This window comes from Canis aureus, chromosome 34 (genome assembly GCF_053574225.1).
Source record: "Canis aureus isolate CA01 chromosome 34, VMU_Caureus_v.1.0, whole genome shotgun sequence".
Classification (NCBI taxonomy): Eukaryota; Metazoa; Chordata; class Mammalia; order Carnivora; family Canidae; genus Canis; species Canis aureus.
In genome coordinates, this window is record NC_135644.1 from 12,952,967 (window position 1) to 12,972,651 (window position 19,685).

The window sequence follows — 19,685 nt, forward strand, 5'->3', positions numbered from 1 at the left end:
CATTTCCTCATATTTACTTCCTCCTCCTTTTCTTCCCTGTGTCCCTACCTCTCTCTGAGGATTTAGTTCCAACAGATTTAATAAGAGAGCAGCACTTGGAAGAAGCATCCAGAGATACGATTAGGGTGAGACTGTAACCACGTCAGATCAGGCCAAGAAAGGCAAACAGAAAAATTTCAAAAGATAGTATATTTTTTTTTCCTTTCAGAGTTTAAATCCAGTTCTAGATTGGAATATAAAGTATGCATCAAGTAGGTACAGGGTGGTCTTTCCCAAGTTCTAGTTCATTGAACAGTACTTCAAGAGCTGTTAAATAGCTGTTAGGGTGCAAAAAGTTTGGAAAGGGCTTCCTTTTTAAGTACGTAAAGGCTCTGAGAAGTCCTGCAGCAAAAACTGGTTTAGCTGTGTTTAATCCAGCCTTTCCCAACATTTTCTTGATTATAAAACCCTTTTGTATGGAGCACCTATTAACATGCGGCAGAGACACATCATTTGGATAAAAATAGGATAAAAATAGTCTGATTCAAGGGCAGATGTTTCACTTAGTAAAGATTATTCTGAAGTAGTAGAGAGTTAATGAACATCTTAAGCAACCTGAAAAGCAGTGTCAGAAGATTTTTAAAATGCTGTCAAGAACTCATAAAATATACATTATATTGTGTAGCAATATTGTAAAATGCTGTATGATACATTAAAATCATCAGATTATACCCTATTACCCTACAATCTTCTAATCACATATTTATATACTTTACATTATATCTGCAAAATGACTCCTGTTATAAATATTATGCTTGAATTATAGAAGTATGCTATAACCCTAACCAAAAAGGATTCCGTGAAATAAGGAAGTAACAGTTTCGGATGATGAGAGTATCAGGGCAAACGAATGATTAAAAATTATAGCATCACAGAATTTTGAAACTAAAAGGAACCTCAGGAATAATTTTAATCCAATCCCCTCACCGTAGATAAAAGGGAACTGGCGATGGTTTATGAGGTCCCCAAGGAGAAGAGCAGGTGGCAAGAGTGTCGAAGTGTTGAGGAACATTTGGGACAGCATTTTCCCTTATGTGAGAGGCAGTAAGAAAGGGTCAAGTGCCCTGGGAAGGTGAGGTTAGAATTTTGTGAGGAAGAACTGTGAATACAAGGTGATGGACACCCTTATCTATGTCAGCGAGAGGTGTGAGCAATTGTGCCAGGAAGGAAAATGACCAGCATGAGACAATCACCCAAGGAGGCCAAGGGATTGGGGGGGGCGGTGGCGGGGAGGGTCCTGAAACCAAGAGGCATCAAGACAGTGACTTACATTTAACCCGATTGCTCACAGTCGAACCTAGAGCCCTACTGGGATCAAAGTCAGCCGCAGTGATGCCCTGCAGAGTGTGTGAGTCCCTCGAGGCCGGAGGTGACTGACTCAGAAGAGGACGCTGGCCCAACTTCAGCTTCCTCTCCTCTTTGGGAAATACCTAAGGCGCTGATGTGTCTAGAACCACTACCCCTTGCCAGCTGTCTTCTTCCTCCTGCACTCAGAGGAAGCTGCCTTTTTCCAGGTTAAGTGGAGGATATGTTCTCAAGGGAAACACTTTGCTGTCAGCCCAGAGGGTCAGGCCTCTGACAGATTATGTGGCCGATTTGTCTGTCATTCACTGCCAGGATCTTAAAAGTCTCCATCATAGGAGACTTTTGCAGACTTTTGCACGTCTGTTGAATTATAAGCGCAGTGTTAGCTCTCTCTGATGCTGTCGAGATAGGAGGATGTTGCTGTGTTCTCTTGAAACAGCCTCTCTGATTTTTAAATAGCAGGGTACTGGGATTCGGAAATGAGGTGAGACCCCAGAAGAGCTAATAAAAACATCTAATGAATACGTCTGTCCTTACACATTAGCTGAGGGCTCGGTGTGCCCAGCATTATAGCAATCATAGCAAAGGCCTGTTACGTTATATATATTATGTCCAAGTGCCTTTAAAACTGTTTTAACTTTTTCAACTAGTAATGGAAAGCAAATTGTTGAAAAAAGTGACATTTTCCTGATGAGGCCTCTAGGCATATGGGTAAAGTGTGTCTATGTGCCTGTAGGAATAAATATTTAAAATATAAACAATAGGGTGCCTGGGTGGCTCGGTGGTTGAGCGTCTGCCTTCAGCTCAGGGCATGATCCCGGGTCCTGGGATCGAGTCCCGCATGAAGCTCTCCTCACAGAGACTCTCCCTGTGTCTCTTGTGAATAAATAAATGAAATCTTTAAAAAAATATATAAAGATAAAGCCTTGATATATTTCTGTACTGATACTTACAACCAGGGAAAAATCAAACAGGGTTAAGGTTAAGGAGACAATGAGATGCACCCCTGGATCCTCTTTCAGTGACTGTTGCCCTGCCTGCTGGGAGTGCTGTTGGCAGATAGCCTTCTCTACCAGGCCCTTCCGGTGGCTGGTTGAGGCAGAGTACAAAGGTTATCTTGCACCAGCAGCAGGAGAACTCTTAACTCTCAGGGCTGGAGGGTGGAGACAGCTGAGGACCAGGCCCAAGATGAAAGCATCAGAGCAACTGAGCTCCAAAGACGACATCTCCTGACCAAGGCGAGACTGGCATATCAAGGTCAGGGCGCTGGTTGGGAAAGCAAGAAACCCTGACTAGCAGGGCGAGGATGTCTAGGTTGATAACCTCCAAAAGCTTAAGTTTTTGTGGATGCAATTATTGCAGTTGCAATCAATGGCAAGATCAAAATGGAGAGCCAGGGGATCCTGGCATGCAGAGAATGATGGGGTGGCTAGTAGAATGTGATGATGTGTTTGGCACACAGGTGGTCCGCAGAGGGGGGTGAGGGGGGCGGAGGGCTCTTGGTCCTCTTTTTTCCAGTTTTGATGGTGAATGCGAGAGTATGGCGACTCTGCCTTATTGGGGTAGGGTCCTGGTCGCACCTCCCAGTAAGCCTTTGAGATCAGTGGATATTCAGGCTGACGTTGAATGGAATCTAAGATGGATGGTAAAGGAGAGTGAAGATGAGGATCGGTTGTGGCCCTGAGACCTCAGTCATAGCAGTGCGAGCTGTAGTTTCCTGCAGGAAGCCCACTGGAACCCCAAGGGAGCTACTTTCAGAACACATACGGAGTTGTGAATCCTGGCAGTTAGAAGGGTTGGCTGAGGTGGACCAAGAGATGTTCTGTGCTGCTCTCTTTTTGGTGAGAGACTTCCAGGGTGGGCACACAGGCCTCGATGTTAACCTCTCGAGGGCTGCCTCAGCCGCGGAGCGCTGCCTCGTGCAAAGTGAAGCCTTTCTTGGAATTGCCTTACCCAGTGACTGATTAATGAAGGAGTACAGATGGCCTGGCCCCATCAGGACAGCGTGCAAGAGCCCCTCCTCTGGTCCCCGCTGAGGCTCTTTGGGCCTACCCTGCAGCTCATCTTCCCTCTCTGCCCATTCCTGCTTCCTTACCCTCCATATCACAGATGATCCAAGGCCACTCTCAGTACATACTATACATGTTAGATTCTCAGAACCCTGCTTCCTAGAGACCCCACATGCAACAGAGAGGTTTTGGTTATTACAGCTCGTATTTATTTTAATAAAGAGTAGTCACCTTGTCCTACCCCCTGCCCCCAACCCTTTCCATGCTTTTGACTTGTCCTGTAGAAGTCGTGTGGATTTGACTTTTTGTTTCATCTTGGTGCCATTTAACTTGTTCCTATATCCCATGTATTTCCTGAAAACACAGAAAATTAGAATAAATTAGATCTAAAGGCTTAAATGGATTGAATTAAACATTTTTTGGCATGAAAAGCTGTGTCGGTCCCACTGCATCACATCAGGAGCACATAATGACTGGTTGTCCCACTTTGATGCTGCCAAGATAGATCAGTGACCCACCATTGTAGCACTGAGCTTCTCTGCTCATGATCACCACGTAAACTATGGAGCAATGCTGTGGTCAAATTGTTCATGGGCCTTTCTTCTAATGGTTACAGTACCCACTGATGGTCTTTGCTTGAATTTCCTTAGGGGCTGCAAAATGATCTGATTCTATTTTTCTTTCTACCTACTTGGCTAGACTTCTTAAAACATTTCTTTTGTTAACTATGCTTCTTTGAAGAGTTCATAGAGGAAAGCACGGTCCAATGATTTGGAGTGTCTATACAAAAAGGATTTTTTTGTATGTGTGTAAATTTGGGGATTACGTTTAATTTCGTTTTGTTTTGGCTTTCTCTTTATTTGAATTTCTCATTATTAACTGATAGCAATGTTTTTTACCTGTTTAATTGTTTTGACCAATTACAATTATTTTTTTTTACAATTATTTTTTTTAAAGATTTCATGTATTTATTTGAGAGGGGGAGAGAGATAATGTGCTGCGAGTGGGGGAAAGAACAGAGAGGTAGAGAGAGGGACAAGCTGACTGTGCTGAGCTTGGGGCCTAATGTGGGGCTTGATCCCAAGACCCTGAGATCATGACCTAAGCTGAAACCAAGAGCTGAGTGCTTAATGGACTGAGCCACCCAGGAACCCCTCAATTGTAATTACTTAAAAATTTTTTTAACTAAAAAATTTTTTTAAAAGATTTTATTTATTTATTCATGAGAGACACACGGAGAGAGAAAGAGGCAGAGACACAGGCAGAGGGAGAAGCAGACTCCACACAGGGAGCCCGACGCGGGCCTCAATCCTGGGTCTCCAGGATCACGCCCTGGATTGAAGGTGGTACCAAACTGCTGAGCCACCCAGGTTGCCCCTAACTAAAAATTTTTAAATGAGAATTTAGAATCATGTGAAAGTAGAGAGAATAGTTCAACTAACTTGATTTACTATAAGCACTTGGCTTTGACAATTATCAAAATATGGTCAATCTTATTTACCCCCCTCCCACTTCCCCATAAATTACACTATGGCAAATCTTAGACTTAGTTTCATTTCATCTGTGAATAGTTCAGTATATATCTCTATGGCATAAGAAATTACAAAGAAAAACAGAAATGAACCATAATCTCACTATCATATCTGAAAGTGAATAATTTTTTAGTATTACCAAATATCCACTGTTCAAATTTTCTGATTGTCTTAACATTTTTTTAGTACTATTTTTTGGCTCTGGACCAAGTGCATGCAATGCAAATGGTTATTTCTTAAATCTCTTTTAACATAGAGGTCCTCCTCCATTTCCTTTGTTTTCCAACTTTTGTTTTTATCAAAGAAGTAATACTGCTATTGAAGGAATTTCTTTGTCTTGTAGACTTCCACAAAGTTTGGATTTTACTGATTGCATCTTCAAGGTTATCATTTAATGTGTTCCTTAACCTGTATACTTCCTATAGATTGGTAAATGGAGCAGACCTGATCTTTTGTCTTTTCTTTTCTTTCCTTCTGGTCTTCCTTCCTTCCTTCCTTCCTTCCTTCCTTCCTTCCTTCCTTTCTGCAAAACTACTTCATAGATAGTGGTGGTTCCTCCATCAGGAGGCACATGTTCTCTGTCCGTCTTTTGGTGATGTGAACATCTACTGAGGATTTGCCTCTATTTATTTATCTATTAGAAGTTGCAAAGTGAAACTTTTCTTATTCTACTGATTATCTTTTTATTTTTTAGCTGGAATACTTCTGTAAAGAGAACATCTCCCTCTCTACTGTTTATCATTTATATGAGGAAAGTAGCATAAGTGCTTAATTCTTTACCTTTCTCAGTTTTCAAAATAATGAGTAGGTTCCCCAGCATCCTTCAAATGTGACTGATGTTACAATGATTTTTTTTTCTATCAGTACAATTTATGGACTTAAATAATTTCAATCTCTTGCTGTTATTATTCTCTTTTATGCTCAAATTGCATTAACTTTGATCAGAGAGAGCCCATTCAAGTTAGCTCCTGAGTTCTTTTGACAGGACCCTAGTGGTCTTTGATAGCTTCCTGGTTTTCAGGTATGAGCTGATATTTTGTTTACTATTAGCTCAGGCTGGGTCCATTTGAATGGTATTTTAGATTATTAGGCCCCTGGCTTATCTCTGGAAAGCATACTCTGAAAAAGGAAATGGCTATAACTTCCAGCTCAGCCTCTGAGAGGAACTGTGGATTCAGCAGGATTTCCAATTGCTCTTCTCATTGGCGAAGAGAAAACAAGTGCCCTCAATTAAGGGAAGTGAGATTACCCCATCACAGCCTTGAGCAGCACTGAGGCAATATACTGCATGGCAAATTACACATGTCGGGCAGGGGGTCAAGTGGAGTTATGAATGCAGACACAGAGGCATTGATCATTGATATGAATGAAGAAAGTATTCGGAAGCAGTCAGTTCAGGTTTGCTTCACTATCCCAATCTGTAGGGTTAATTCTGGACTAGTCCAAGATGCAATCATGGATTATTCCATCTGTGAACTGTGTGATGTGACAAATGAAGAGTTCAGACTTGATATAACTCCTGACAACCTTGCAAAGCGAGCACAGGCTCATTGCAATAACTGTGTTCAGGCTGGGTGCGAGCCTGGCATCTGCTGGAACAACAGCAAGGATGACCGAGAATTCCAGAGTGTGCCTCTGAGAGCCTGTGTCCCCACGGTGCTCTCTGGCCACGGTCGGGAGTGGGAGAGGTCTCCCTCCCAGATCGTGGAAGGCAGATTCTGATGGCTCGAATCTCTTGGGCAGTTTTTCAGTCTCAGCAAAGACCTCTTACTCCGAGTTTGCTTTGGAAAGGAGATGAGAAGGGCAGATTGTCACCATGGTCCCCTTGCTCCTCTGTAGGTGTAGCTGTAGACAGGCGCCCCTCTGAGTCTCAGAAGTCTAGCAGTTTAGTGGCTCCGCAAGCCCTCCCCCTAACTTGCCCTCCCCAGGAAGCCTTACTCCCACTCTTCGGCAGGCAGAGACCCTAGGGTAACTTCTGGGGTTCTGAACCCTAGTCTGGGGTTCAGATCTTCCACACTGGAGGGGCACATGAGTTCAGCTTTGCAGGACTCTAGGGAAACAGGGGAAACAGACGCCTCGCAGTGATGACCCCGTCTCCCAAGGAAGCCAGTGGGGAGATCGAAGAAACCTGAGGTTTCTTTCCCGGCCTTCCCTGGAGGCTGGGTGTGGCCAGGTCGTTGGCCCAGGCCATCAGATGCCCCTGGCCTGGACTTGGTCCTGGAGCTAGCGATGCAAAGAGGGAAGGACAAGGACAGCAATCAAGGCCAGGGTGGTGGTGCTTGGCTTTTAGGGACAGGGGTTGTGGGTTTTGGCTGTGGCCCTGGCAACTTCCCTTCTCTGTTCATGCCTCCTTTGTTGACCCAGTTCTCCAGCTTTTCTATAGAATCAAGCTACCAAGCCATCTTTAACCTAATTCTCCAGTAAATTCTTAGCTCAGCCAGAACTGATTCCTGTGGTTTGAAACCAAGAACCTGACTGGTGCAGGAAGCGACTCTTTCCAGGAGACGATAACCTGTCTCCCATGCCCTGAACCTGCAGACCGATCCTGAATTAGAGCTGGTCACAAACCAGAATTTCCTTGAAGCTGTGGTTTTGTAGAGCGTCTGGGGGGCCTGGGCACTCCTGGTTGCTGGGGCCGTGGGGTGTTTGAAACTGTCCCACGGGAACTGTCACTGTGTTTTTGGTTCCTGAGGGATGGCACTGCCTCGCTTGTGCCTTCCTCAGAAAGGCCCACTTCCCGCCAGGGTTTGAGGGGCACCTCTTGTCACTGAAGCAGCTGGAGTCAATGAAGATCAACACAGAGAGCAGCACTACAGAGGCTGGTGGGAGAGTGACACAGCAGCCCGGAGCAAGGCCAGCATTGTCCCAAGCCCAGGGGAGAGGAACCGAGGTCCCCACAGAGAGCAAATGAAGAAGACTCAGTCCTCAATGTCCACTCCCTGAGTGACTGCACAATGGAAACCCAGCCCCGGTGCAAACTCCCTAATACGGTGCCCAGCGGGTCTGGGCCCCAAGCAAAGAGGATGTCCCCACAACACAAATTACCCCCCCACCCCCCGTGTGAATGCCCCGTGGATGAAGCCTGGAACAACAGACAAGAAGATAAGAAGATAACATCTCATGCTTTCTTTCAACCTCCCACGTCAGACCCCATTCTAGGACCCCATCACCTGCCATGGACCCATCACCCACTAGAACAACAACTAAACCCAAGCCAGTCCCGCCCCATCCACACCATCCCTCATCCACTCCCTGCCACCTGTGTTGTTTTGAAGCAAATCCCAGATAACATGTCTTTTCATGGCAGTTAGGGAACTCTCCTTTTCCTCTCTTCTTTCTTCCCCTATTTATTTTTTACCACAACCACAAAACCACACATTTAAACATCATCAAATATTTAAAAGTTATAATATCATCAGATAGCCAGTCAGCTTTCAAATTTCTAATGAACCCTGTTCAAATCAGTAACAATGAGTCTTATCATGGTGCAAATTCCAAGCTTTGATCTTTTCTCACATTTGTCTCATGACACACACACATTTTGAAAACTGGTACCCCTGAGCTCAAGACGTGATAGAGGTATTGCAGACGGGATTACATTTGTGATTTTCTATCTTTGGAGGCATTTCAGGACACTCAGAAGGAAATGTCGTGGGCCAGTACATTACATTGACTAAAGAGACAGGCAAACGTTCTGAGTAAGAGTGGGCAGGGAAGAAAGTCCAGGTACCAAAACAAGACACATTAGGGGAGGCGCATCAGGGGCAAAGTCAAAAGGTCCTGAAGAAGACACGGCAGTTTCAAGAAGAGGAGTTTTATGATGGGAAAAAGAGCCTTTGGCTACTCATCTGCTGCTCCTATGATTTTGTTGCCATTTCTTTTAGAGTGTCATTGGCCACAACAGAACTTTCCTGATCATGATGTAGCATGCCAACAGAGCAGTGATTCTGATAGGAGATATAGGTATCAGAAATGGTCCAGAAATCCTAAGAAAAGGGGGCTGAAGTAGCCTCAATAAAATACTCAGGCAGCATCTGTAAAATTTGAGTAAAGTTTAAGTCTATTACGATAATAATGTGTATATAAGGGAGCAATGCTCAGGGCTGGGACTCATGGATGCAGGGCCCAGAGCCTCAGTATGTTTTATCAGTGCTGCACATTTCCATTGGGCTAACTCCAGGATTGTTGGGAGCTCTTATGTACTTAGCAGAAGACATCCTAGATGGCAGCTAATCGGAATAATTCATCTTTCTTGATATATTTGCCTTAAATCTGCATTTCTCAGACTAGGTTCTGAGCAACACCAGGTACTTGGTGATTTTTCGAGGGCACGTGAGTATGGGAAACACTGTCACTCCAGTCCCCCTCTTGGAGAGTTGAAGTGCCTTGGTGCATTAAAAGTTCTAAGAAATCCTCTGTTGAATTTTGTGCCTGGCTCAAGCAGGCACTAATTCTAACATTCAACAAATTGATAGATATTACCCAATGTTTTGTAAACCTTTTTAATCATGGAGATTTTTTTCGATGGGGTGTTTGTTAATATCTCACAGTATGCTAGTGTCCTGTGTATAGTATAAAATATTTGGTCACTAATGTGATCTCAAGTTTAACTGGGTATCCTGTACTATTATTTTCTACGTCTGTCCCTTCATCCCATTGTTTCAGTGCGAGCAGCCATATTTGAATGAATGACCCCTCTTCTTGGACCACAAGAGATTGGTTGAGTGGTGGGCACCTTAACCAAGCTAAGTCAATCAGTTTCCTGGGAAAGTGGAATCAGGGGCAGGAGCACACAGGTTGGTGTGGATGCTGTCTTGAATGGAGAGCATATCAATAAAGGAAGTACTGGTGATGGCCATTTTCCACCTTGCAGGCTGGAAAACAGAAGAATGAAAAAGATGCTGAGGTATGGAAAGCAGACCATCAGGGTTCCCTGCAATGCTCTATTTCTTGCTTCTTGCTCTTTCTGAAGAAATGTGTTTAACAAATCTTGAATTCTTTAAGTTATTCTGGAATTCTTAAAATACACATTTTCTTTGCTTAAGCTAGCTCAAACTGATTTCTATTTCTTGCAACCAAAAAATATCCTAATAAAATGTGATTCTTCCCAGAGAGGAATCGATATGCTCTATCATTCACGATATGCTGTGATAGGTCTGGCATAGAGTGCTGACATGCATTTTGAGAATGAGGTAGCTTATCTTTAAGGAGAACATTTAGAAATTTAGGGCGAGTCTGGGTAAATGATGACACAGAGGGCAGCGACTTGGCGAATCTCCCAGTTCGTTCCATCTCTAGCCTGGAGGTCTCCAGCTTCTGGCAAAGAAGGGAAATCTTAGGAAAATCACAAAAGCACCCCACAGGCTCTTTCCCCAGGTAAACGGGCAAGTTCACTCTGCATGCCAGATTGAGATACTGTACTTTAAAATCCTGAAGTTCCCAAGACTGGAATCCTGAGTGGAAAATTGGACCCCCCAAGGCCCATGGCTGTTGGCCTTGAGTTAAGTGTCACCCTTTGTTCTTACCATGGGAAGTTCAATTTAGAGCAATTTGGAATGATTCCCTCCAGTCTCAGGGCATCATTAGGTATTTCAAGGCTGGTGGTTAGCTTGGTAAAAACCACTTCCCCATATTAGAAGATCACAGGGACTATTGAAAAGACATCACAGAGTGTATGATTTTAAGCAAGTCATAGTTTTCAGATTACCAGTATTTTCAGACAGTTTAAAAAGTGCTTGTAGCTTATATATAAACACAATCTATATAGTAAAGCTCACATTGACCTTGGTAAAAAACCTCTTTAATTTAACATGGAAGTGTTGTGTCTCCTTGGGTATCATGAGGTATTCAGGAACATCCTATTTTATTTTACTTTATTTTATGTCACGCAAGTTTATTTTCCATAAAGTCAGGATGGAAACAAGTAACCGTGACCCTTGATGAACAAATATGGACCTCAGATTAGGGTCTAGTAGCTCCTTAACCGATCATCTCTTTAACCTTGTGCATGATTTCTATGCTATGAGATATTTTTTAACGCGAGTTTTTTGTTGATTGGCTCTAGAGTGTGATTCTCATTTTAATCCCGCAAGATCAGTGTTTTTCAGCCAGAGGACCTCAGCGTATCTGGAGTTTTCAGCTGCTAAACCCTGACTGCGATTGAGTGGGGTACAGTACTATATCCAGAAGACATTAGTGGATTCAGACACATACTCGAGATATTTCAGTACAAACAGGCCACGTCAACCTGCGTTGAAACTACATGCTAAGATACACATTTGTTTTTTACAGGTGATGTATTTTTGAAAAGCTGGGTCCAAATGAGTTTCTCTCCATTTCTCAAAGTGTAGCTAAGAAGTAGGAGATGTCCGCTTTTGAGACACCTGTAACATTGGAACCTGTGTCCAGGGGATGAAGTGGGGTTTGTATCGGACTTCTGCTGTCTGGACTTTCAGCACATCCTGATTTGTAAGTTCACATTTCCTCAGTAGAGGGCGATTTCTAGGGAAGAAGCAGTTGGATAACGATGTGATTTTAGTTGAGGAGAAAAGGTCTGATAGCTGAAGACATCACACACACGGGTACATACAAGTTGACATTTCAAAACAGTGATGTTTAAACATTCTCTGCAAATATTCTTGGCTTTGTGTTTTATTTCTTCAAGGCTCCGCTCTATGTCTGAAAGATTGTTGAACTCCTGCACTCAGTGGAGAGAAGCTGATACTGTCGGCTCCTTCTATATCCTTTGTCATGTTTGCTTTGGGCTTGCCTTGAGCTTTGGAGGAGTTCAACTGGGTCCTGTGCTTTTTAAAAAAACTTATGCCATTATTGTCATTATTATTTTGTAAATGAAGATGCAGCTTTATGGAACTTGATAGTATCTTACTGGCTGTGTCATCTTGGTTGGGCAGCTGAGCTGACTTAAGCTTCCTGAGCTTCAGTTTGTTCACTGGCAAGGGGCAGACAGTAGAGCTTACTTCATAGCGTTGTTGTAAATATTATATAAGAAGATATATTCAGGAAAATTCTGAGCATAGTGTGCTGATAAATGTTATTTTCTTTCCTTCAACCAATCCAACTGGAAGAGGAAGTAAAAAAAAAAATTATGTGCCTAAGAAGGCAAAAGAAACAGAAAAGCACAGTGCAAGGAGCTCTTTGTAATCTAGCTGGGTGGTTTAATGGCTATCATCTTAGGGGGCAGATGGTTATGGTAACTCTCTTTTTGATTTCATAGGTTCTGAGGAGAATGACACAGGCCAAGAGAATCGTGGAATGTTCACATGCAAAGCAACACAAAATAGTTCTGAAATGTCCTCAAAGTCAGAGGGTTGTGAAAATGATTGTAGTTGCAGATAGAGTCATGGAGAGTCTATCTAACATTCAAATATAGGAATTCATCTCTTTTCAATGACTTCTTCAAAAATTTTGTAATGAATGTCTGTTTTTATTATTTTAACAGAGAATAGTCCTTCCTCAACTACCTTAAAAGCGTCCATTTTTTACCTAGGCTGTCATGTTTCCGGGAGTCTGGCATCTCTTGGCTGTGTGTATCTGCCCTGTGATGGAAACAGGGTGCTTGGCTCATTGGGACTCCTCTCTCTCCTACACTGCGTCTCTCACCTGCATCTGTAATAATGAGCTTATTTGCTTTTCTAGAATGTACCATACTCTTTTACCTCTATGTTTGTTCACATGCTATTCCCTTCACTTTGGAGCACATAGGAGCCCTGTCAAAAGCAACCTTTAGGGAGTTGGATGGGGAGAAAGGAAGGCTTCTTGGAGGAGTGATGCCAGAGCTGAGATCTTGAGAGGTGAGCAGGAGTTAGCCAGTTCAAGAAATGAGGAGAAGGCATGGGCAAAGTTCCAGAGGCATGACATGGCTTGGGAATGTGGAAGCACGTTATTAACTCAAGAGTTCCTGGAGGCTAGGGATAGGGAGATCAGGAGTTGAAGCTGGAGGTATTAGTGTGGGATAAACCTGGGCAGGCCCGTGTTGCTAGGTTAAGGCACTTGGAACCTATTAGGTAGGCAATGGTGGGCCTTTGATGGGTTTTAAGAGGAAGAGGGACATGGTCTGATGTTTTGTTGGTTTGTTTTTTTCTAGCAAATCACTGGGTTGGGGAGCAGTGTGGATAGAAGAGAAGATGGGCAATGTAGAGTATGAATGGCCAAGTCCAGGAGCAGGAGACCAGTGAGTTGGCTGTTGTCGTGGTCTAGACGACAGGTGACGACAGTCTGAGTGAGGGCTGCAGTGGATGGCGGCAGGGAAGAGCATAATATGTCAATCATCTACCCCTAACTCCCAGCAAATCTTGTTGGGGGCATAAGTTATGAATATTAGCTACTTATTTGATGAACCCAGCCTGTAATGGTCGAACAATTCCTTCAGTTTGACTTGTATAGGTCTTTGGTTCCCCGACTTGACTGCACATTGAAGTCCTCTGGGACTTTCAGAAACTACCGCTGCCTCAGTCCCGTATCCAGAAATGCCGATTTGAGTGGTCTGGTGTACAACACTGATTTAGAAATAGAGTTCTAGTCTCGAGTATTAATCAGTGTTTCAATATATATTTAAATGTAAGGCTTCTCTTACCCTGCCCCGGTCTGTTCTTCTCAGGCCACGTGCCTTTACAGAAGGAAGTATGGGTAGCTTTTCTCTCCTCTTTCTCCACTCTCTAACTTTCAGGCTCCTCTGGGATCAGAGCACAAGGAAGCTGGAAGAAAAAAGATACAGGGAAGTTTTTACTTGGACGGTGTGACTGTGAGATAGGTGGGCTCCACCTGGATCTGGCAGTTGGTTGAGATGAATCTTCTCCTCCTAAGGGTGCTCCTGGGCACTTTGGACCCTGCAGGGTCCTTCCAGCAGCAGTCCTGGAGCTGGGCAACGCACACCATCCCTCTAGATGTGTTCTCTCCTCGTCCCGTGTTTTCTGGAGTTTCTGCTCCGCAGACTTCAGAGCCTGCTACTCTCTGGAGGTTCTCCGGGGGTGGAGTTTGAAACCGCACCTTCCAGCTCTTTCCCTGTGGGGTGGGATGGGAGCCACACGGGGCAGCAGCTCTCTGCAAAAGAAGTACTTCCATAATCCCTCCCCAGTGTCCACACTTGCCACCCTTTTATAGCCTCCTTGCAGGCTTAAGGGCTGCTTACCTGGTTTTTGATAATGCTCTTTGAAATTTCCACATGGTGACATGGCACGTCGCTTTGGAGTTTCATATTTGTAGACGCTTTGATGCTTCAGTAGGAAGTTACAATGGAATATTCTATTATCCTATAATTTAAACTTCTATTTCTCTTCCAAAATAGGGTAGTTCACAGACCACTGACCTATGTCAAAAAAACCCACAAACCTTCCTCTGTGCTAGGGTTTTTCAATGTGAGCACTGTGAATATTTTGGACCAGATAATTCTTTGTTGTGGATGGTCTTGGGCATCGTAGAATGTTTAGCTGCATCCCCGGCTTTTCACCCACTAATCGCCAGTAGCATCCCCATCCCCTTCAGTCATGACAACGAGTCTGCTTCCAGACATCGCCGGATGTTCCTGGTGTTGGGGTGTGTGTGTAGGGGGAGGGCACAAAATTGCCCCTGCTGAGAAACACCGCCATAAATAAATGAGTACAGGTCCAAGGGCAAACATATTTAAAAACAAGCTAAGCATAGTGACTAAGACCTAGACTAGATGAGAGCTCTGGAAGCAACCTCAGATGGCCACCTCGTCCGAGCCCACTTTATAAATGAGGAAACAGCTCAGAGAGTTGAAATTGGTCAGCTGGTGTTGCAAAGTCCCCATTGCAGGTAGGACGGAGAAGAACTTGGGTCTCCTGACCCTGGTACAGTGCTCATTGTGAGGTTGGAGATAAATAATTATTAAATTTCAAAACTACTGCTAATTTTAAAGTACCTATGCTTAGAATTTTCTGTGCCAAAAATAGAACATAGAAAAACCTTATCTAATTAGTTAGTGAATAGCACTGAATTAAAATTGGACACTATAATTAATCAATGCTAAATTGTAGTCAAATCCATTACCCTTGAGTAGATTATCTGTGTGACCCACAGTCTCCTTCTGGCACCACACGTTAGGAATCTGCAGTCGCTGATTGCAGGGCTTTGAGAAGGCGAGAGGCTGGGGGCTGAGGGAGAGCCGTGAGTGGCAGTAAATCATTTTTGTGTTATCTGTAGTTTGTTTTTATCTATGTCACTGCTCCTCTCCGTGAACAAAGCTAATTGAGAATTGACTATTGCAAACTTTTATTGTAGAAGACCAGAAAAGCAAACACATAGCGGAAAAAAAAAAAAAAAAAGAAATTATTCAATTATCTATTCTAACTCCAGTTAGTTTCAGGACTGAATGATCAAATTTCAGAAACTTTTCTTTTTCCTTTGTATTTTTTTTAACCAGAGCATTTTTTCTTTTCTTTTCTTTTCTTTTTTTAAATCTCAGAACAAAACACAGGATTTCTAGAGAACCGCCAGGTTTCTTTTCAGCAGTGTCTTGTAAGAGGTAGGCTTTGGAAGTAAAAGTGAACCATTTGTCTAGTATTTCATTTCCCGGGGAGCACATTTCCTTTCTGAATTTTATTTGGGCGCTTAGATTAAAACAGTAGAGTTTTATTTTATTTTATTTTTAAAGATTTTATTTAAATTAATTTCATGAGAGATGCACAGAGAGAAGCAGAGATACAAGCAGAGGGAGAAGCAGGCTACCTGTGGGGAGCCGGATGTGGGACTCGATCCCAGGACCCTGAGCTGAAGGCAGACGTTCAACGACTGAGCCACCCAGGTGCCCCCAGACAGTCATGTTTTATTTGCCCAGGGACCTCAATCTGAATGCTTGCTGTCTGCATAAACTCAGCTTAACTCTTAGTTTCCTGGGACCTGAGGCCCATCTCCTTAAGGGGCCTTCTGTCCCAGCAACCCCATCTGAAAGTGTGGAAATTATCAGTGAATCTTCTCTTCTACTGTTAATTTTTAAAATTTAAATAATCAAAAATATTATTAATCCACTTATTGGATTCTTACTATGCACCTGACACTGTGCTAACACATTTCCATGCTTTTAATCCTCACAGCACTTCCTGGAAGTGTCGTTGTCCCCTCTCTCAGGGGAAAGGACTAATCAGTGTGACAGACCATTCAGTTATAAGTGGTGGGCAGGCATTCTTAGGTCTCCTGAAAGCCATGGTCCATGGGCTTAACCACTATGGTACTGCTTCCTCATCTAGAAGCCTGCTAGGCTCTTTCTTTAAAATGTCTTCAGGCCTTGTCCTTTTCTCTGGCAACCTACTGCCTTAGGCCTGGAATCTTCTAAGAGAGGATTAATGGAATCCTGCGGCCTTCCATTGCAAATGGCACATAGCTCCCACCATATGCTTCAGAAACGCAGCTTTTAATAGGCCACTCTTGCCTTCTGGATCCCTCGATAGCTCTCTATACTTATCATATCAAGCCCTTTGTCCAACTCACCGTGATATGGCCTCTGCTTCCTCACCAGGGGAGCAGCTTATGCCTGTCCTCCCCTTCAGTCATCCTTTTCCCCACCCTCCATTTCCCTAAGTCCTACTCAGTCATGGCGCCTCAGCTTGAAACTCATTCCTCTGTGGAACTTTGTCCTGGTCTGTTGCCCACCTGATGTTTGGATTAGTTGACTCAACCTAGTTGAATTCTTAACTTTTCTTGCACCATTTCATCCCATGTTACCTAATCCAGTCTTATGCTCTATGGTTCTGCTGCATCTCCTGAAGACCCAGGCACCGAAAGATGAATCACCTTCAACTCACAGCATAGCCCAATACGTGCCCGGTGCTTTATTTGGTATCACTGTTCAGAAATAAGTTACACCGAGGCAGAAATAAGACTCAGTGAAAGTCTCTGAGCATTTCTGATGCTACCAAGGACAGAGATACTCCAATCTTGAAGAGATTAAGCTTTCCTAACAATATTTTAACATCATCAAGGTGTGGGGGGATTCAACACTCATTTTTAAACCAAATCATATTAAGTCAACTTTTTTTTTCTATTTCACAATCCATATTGATAGGATATGTATGAATTAGAGCAAAGTCTAATTGCCTATTATAATTTGATGTCATTCATTTTTATTAATTTGAGAAAAGCAGTTGCTCTGATTCTAAGATAGATGTTTCTAATGTTATTGGTAAAATAGAACTCTACCAATTTCTAAGGAGAATCTTATCTGGAATTTTTACATGTCTTTGCTGTCTAAGGTATAGTTTCTGAACCTCATGAGTTATAATAGTACATCTTTTTTTGTTTTTTTGTGTTTTTTTTTTGTTTTTGTAAAAAACATTTTATTTATTTATTCATGAGAGACAGAGAGAGAGAGGCAGAGACACAGGCAGAGGGAGAAGCAGGCTCCACACAGGAAGCCCAATGTGGGACTCGACCCCCTGGTCTCCAGGATCACGCCCTGGGCTGAAGGCGGCAGGAAACCACTGAGCCACCCAGGGATCCCCACATCTCTTTTTGTTAAAGGAATTTTAGAAATATGAATTAGAAAAGATTTGATTTGTAAATGACTCCACATAGTTTTAATTTTTGGTGCTGACAGGAATCAATAGATCACACAGAGCACATTTGCAAAGACCCCCTCCGAGAGGTGGATAAGTCTAGAATCCGTTAGTCACTCTCTCTTTAGCTTGCAGTATCTGGCTTTGGTTAAGTGAAGGGAAGTCCTGCTAATGTGGTGGGTGACAATGTTCTCACTGTGTTTTCTTAGATTCCGTATTTGTCTATTTGGCATCTGTTAATGACAGGGCCAAATTAATGGTCAGAGTTGTTTCCGTCTCCTGCTATCCAGAGCCCGTGCTCTGAACCACCTCCTTATCTAGCTCACACACCAGGCCAATATTCCCACCCGGTCCTAAATCACCCAGGACCAGGTAGCAGACAACTGGAGACCACCCTGGAGCCCAGAGCCCACCGACATTACTCAAAGTAGCCCATCCTCCTAAGCGGCTTCCTCTGCCCAGCCTTGCCTTTCCTGCAGAAAACACAACACAAGCTCTCACAACTCGGGCTCGCCCTCCAACAGCTCCCGCTGCTCCCTCCCCACCAAATCCTGTGGCCTGCTTGCTCCCTCCTCTCCGGAGATGTAAGTAATACAGACCTTTCAGTGGCACTGCCTGCCCATGTGGCCGCACAGTTACCTCCGTAAATGAAAATCCCAGGAGGACAAGTGAGAGGGACGACAGCACAGTGTCCTGGGGTTCTCCATCCAGTGCATCTGCATTATTTTGTGGGTCCAGTAGCTCTCCTTGTTCTGTGCTCTTGCAGGTCTGGTGGCCAGGGCTTCACAAAAGCTGGTTGAGCATATGCATATGTGCTGGAACCCATCGATGAAGCTCAAAGTGGGTTTCTTCCTGAGAGATGTGGACCTGCGGATAGAAGAAATGTGGTCAGGTGTGTGTGAGGGGGAAGGGGTGAGGATGGCAGGCTTTGATAGGTAAAGCAGGCAAGAGGACACAGGAAACAATCTCTGGAAATAATTTGGGGCCAGCCAGAAATGAACCCAAGAACTGTGCAAGCTGAAGGCTGGGTGGGAGTATCCATTCACCCACCTACTGGATGTGAGGGTGAGCTGGCCATCACCCCATTGATTGGCTGTGCGGCTGGCTAGGCGTGTGTCCCCATCTTCCCTGGCTGCTCCACCTGAGTCCCTTCCAAAGCCAAACTCTCAAAGACGAGGACCTTCCCCGTAGAGGGGACCTTCTTGAGTGAGGGGTATACGAGTGGCTGTGCTCCCCTCCCAGAACCCCCAAGCAACCCTTCATTTATTTGTGCAGCCTCCACCCCACCCCCTGCCCCATCCAGCCATCCGTCCACTTAACAACTACCTGCGAGGCATAGCCCTGGTACTGGGGATACATCGACAAAGTCCTTGCCCTTTTGGAGTTTGTGTTCAAAGGAGACAGGGAAGGGCCAGGTAAATGGTCCTCCGGGTAGTGACAAGTGCTACGAATAAAATAAAGTAGGGCGAGGGGACAGATCAAGGGGATGGGAAGGGCTGAGTCCTTGGGCTGGTGCGGGAGGGCTCCTGTTGGCAGGGCCACGGTGCTGGGCGGGTGGGCACGGGCGCAGCCCCGGCAGGTGGCAGCGGGAAGGCCCGGGGACCCGCCTGGGCCTGGCCCAGGAGGTGCTGGGTCCTCACGTTGTGCAGGTGGTGGGGGGCCCTCGCAGGCTGGCGCTGCCGTGTCCTGCAGTGTCGCGGGGTCCAGGGCCACCAGCTGGGAGGGCGCGGGTTCCAGACTTGCTGTAGGACGGCTCCAGGCCTGGGCGGCCCTGAACCTGACACGTGCCCAGAGTTAGCCACAGGCAAGTGGCTCACCGCAGGGGCTTCGGGGTGGCCCAGTCGGTGAAGCATCTGCTTTCCTCTCAGGCCATGATCCCAGGGTCGTGGGATGTAGCCCGAGTCCCCAGGGAGGCTCCCCTGCTCAGCAGGGGATCTGCTCCTCTCCCTCCCTCGGCTCCTATTCTCTCTCTCTCTCTCTCTCTCTCTCTCAAATAAATACATAAAACCTTTAAGGAAAATAAAAAAAGGCTTATAACAAATGGCAGCAGTCCTCTGCCTTCTTCCTCCCTCCTCGATTCTTTTTCTCCAGGGGCAACCACTTCTAAGTCTTCACTCTTTCTTTCTGGTCCCCCGTGTTTCCAAATCCCGTGCTCCTACTGCTTCTTCATGCCTCAGGCCTTTTCTTTGGCTTTCTTTTGTGGCAGATAAGGATTAATGATTTAGCTCTTGTACTCACCCGCCTCCCTCACTGAACAACAACACCCCCCC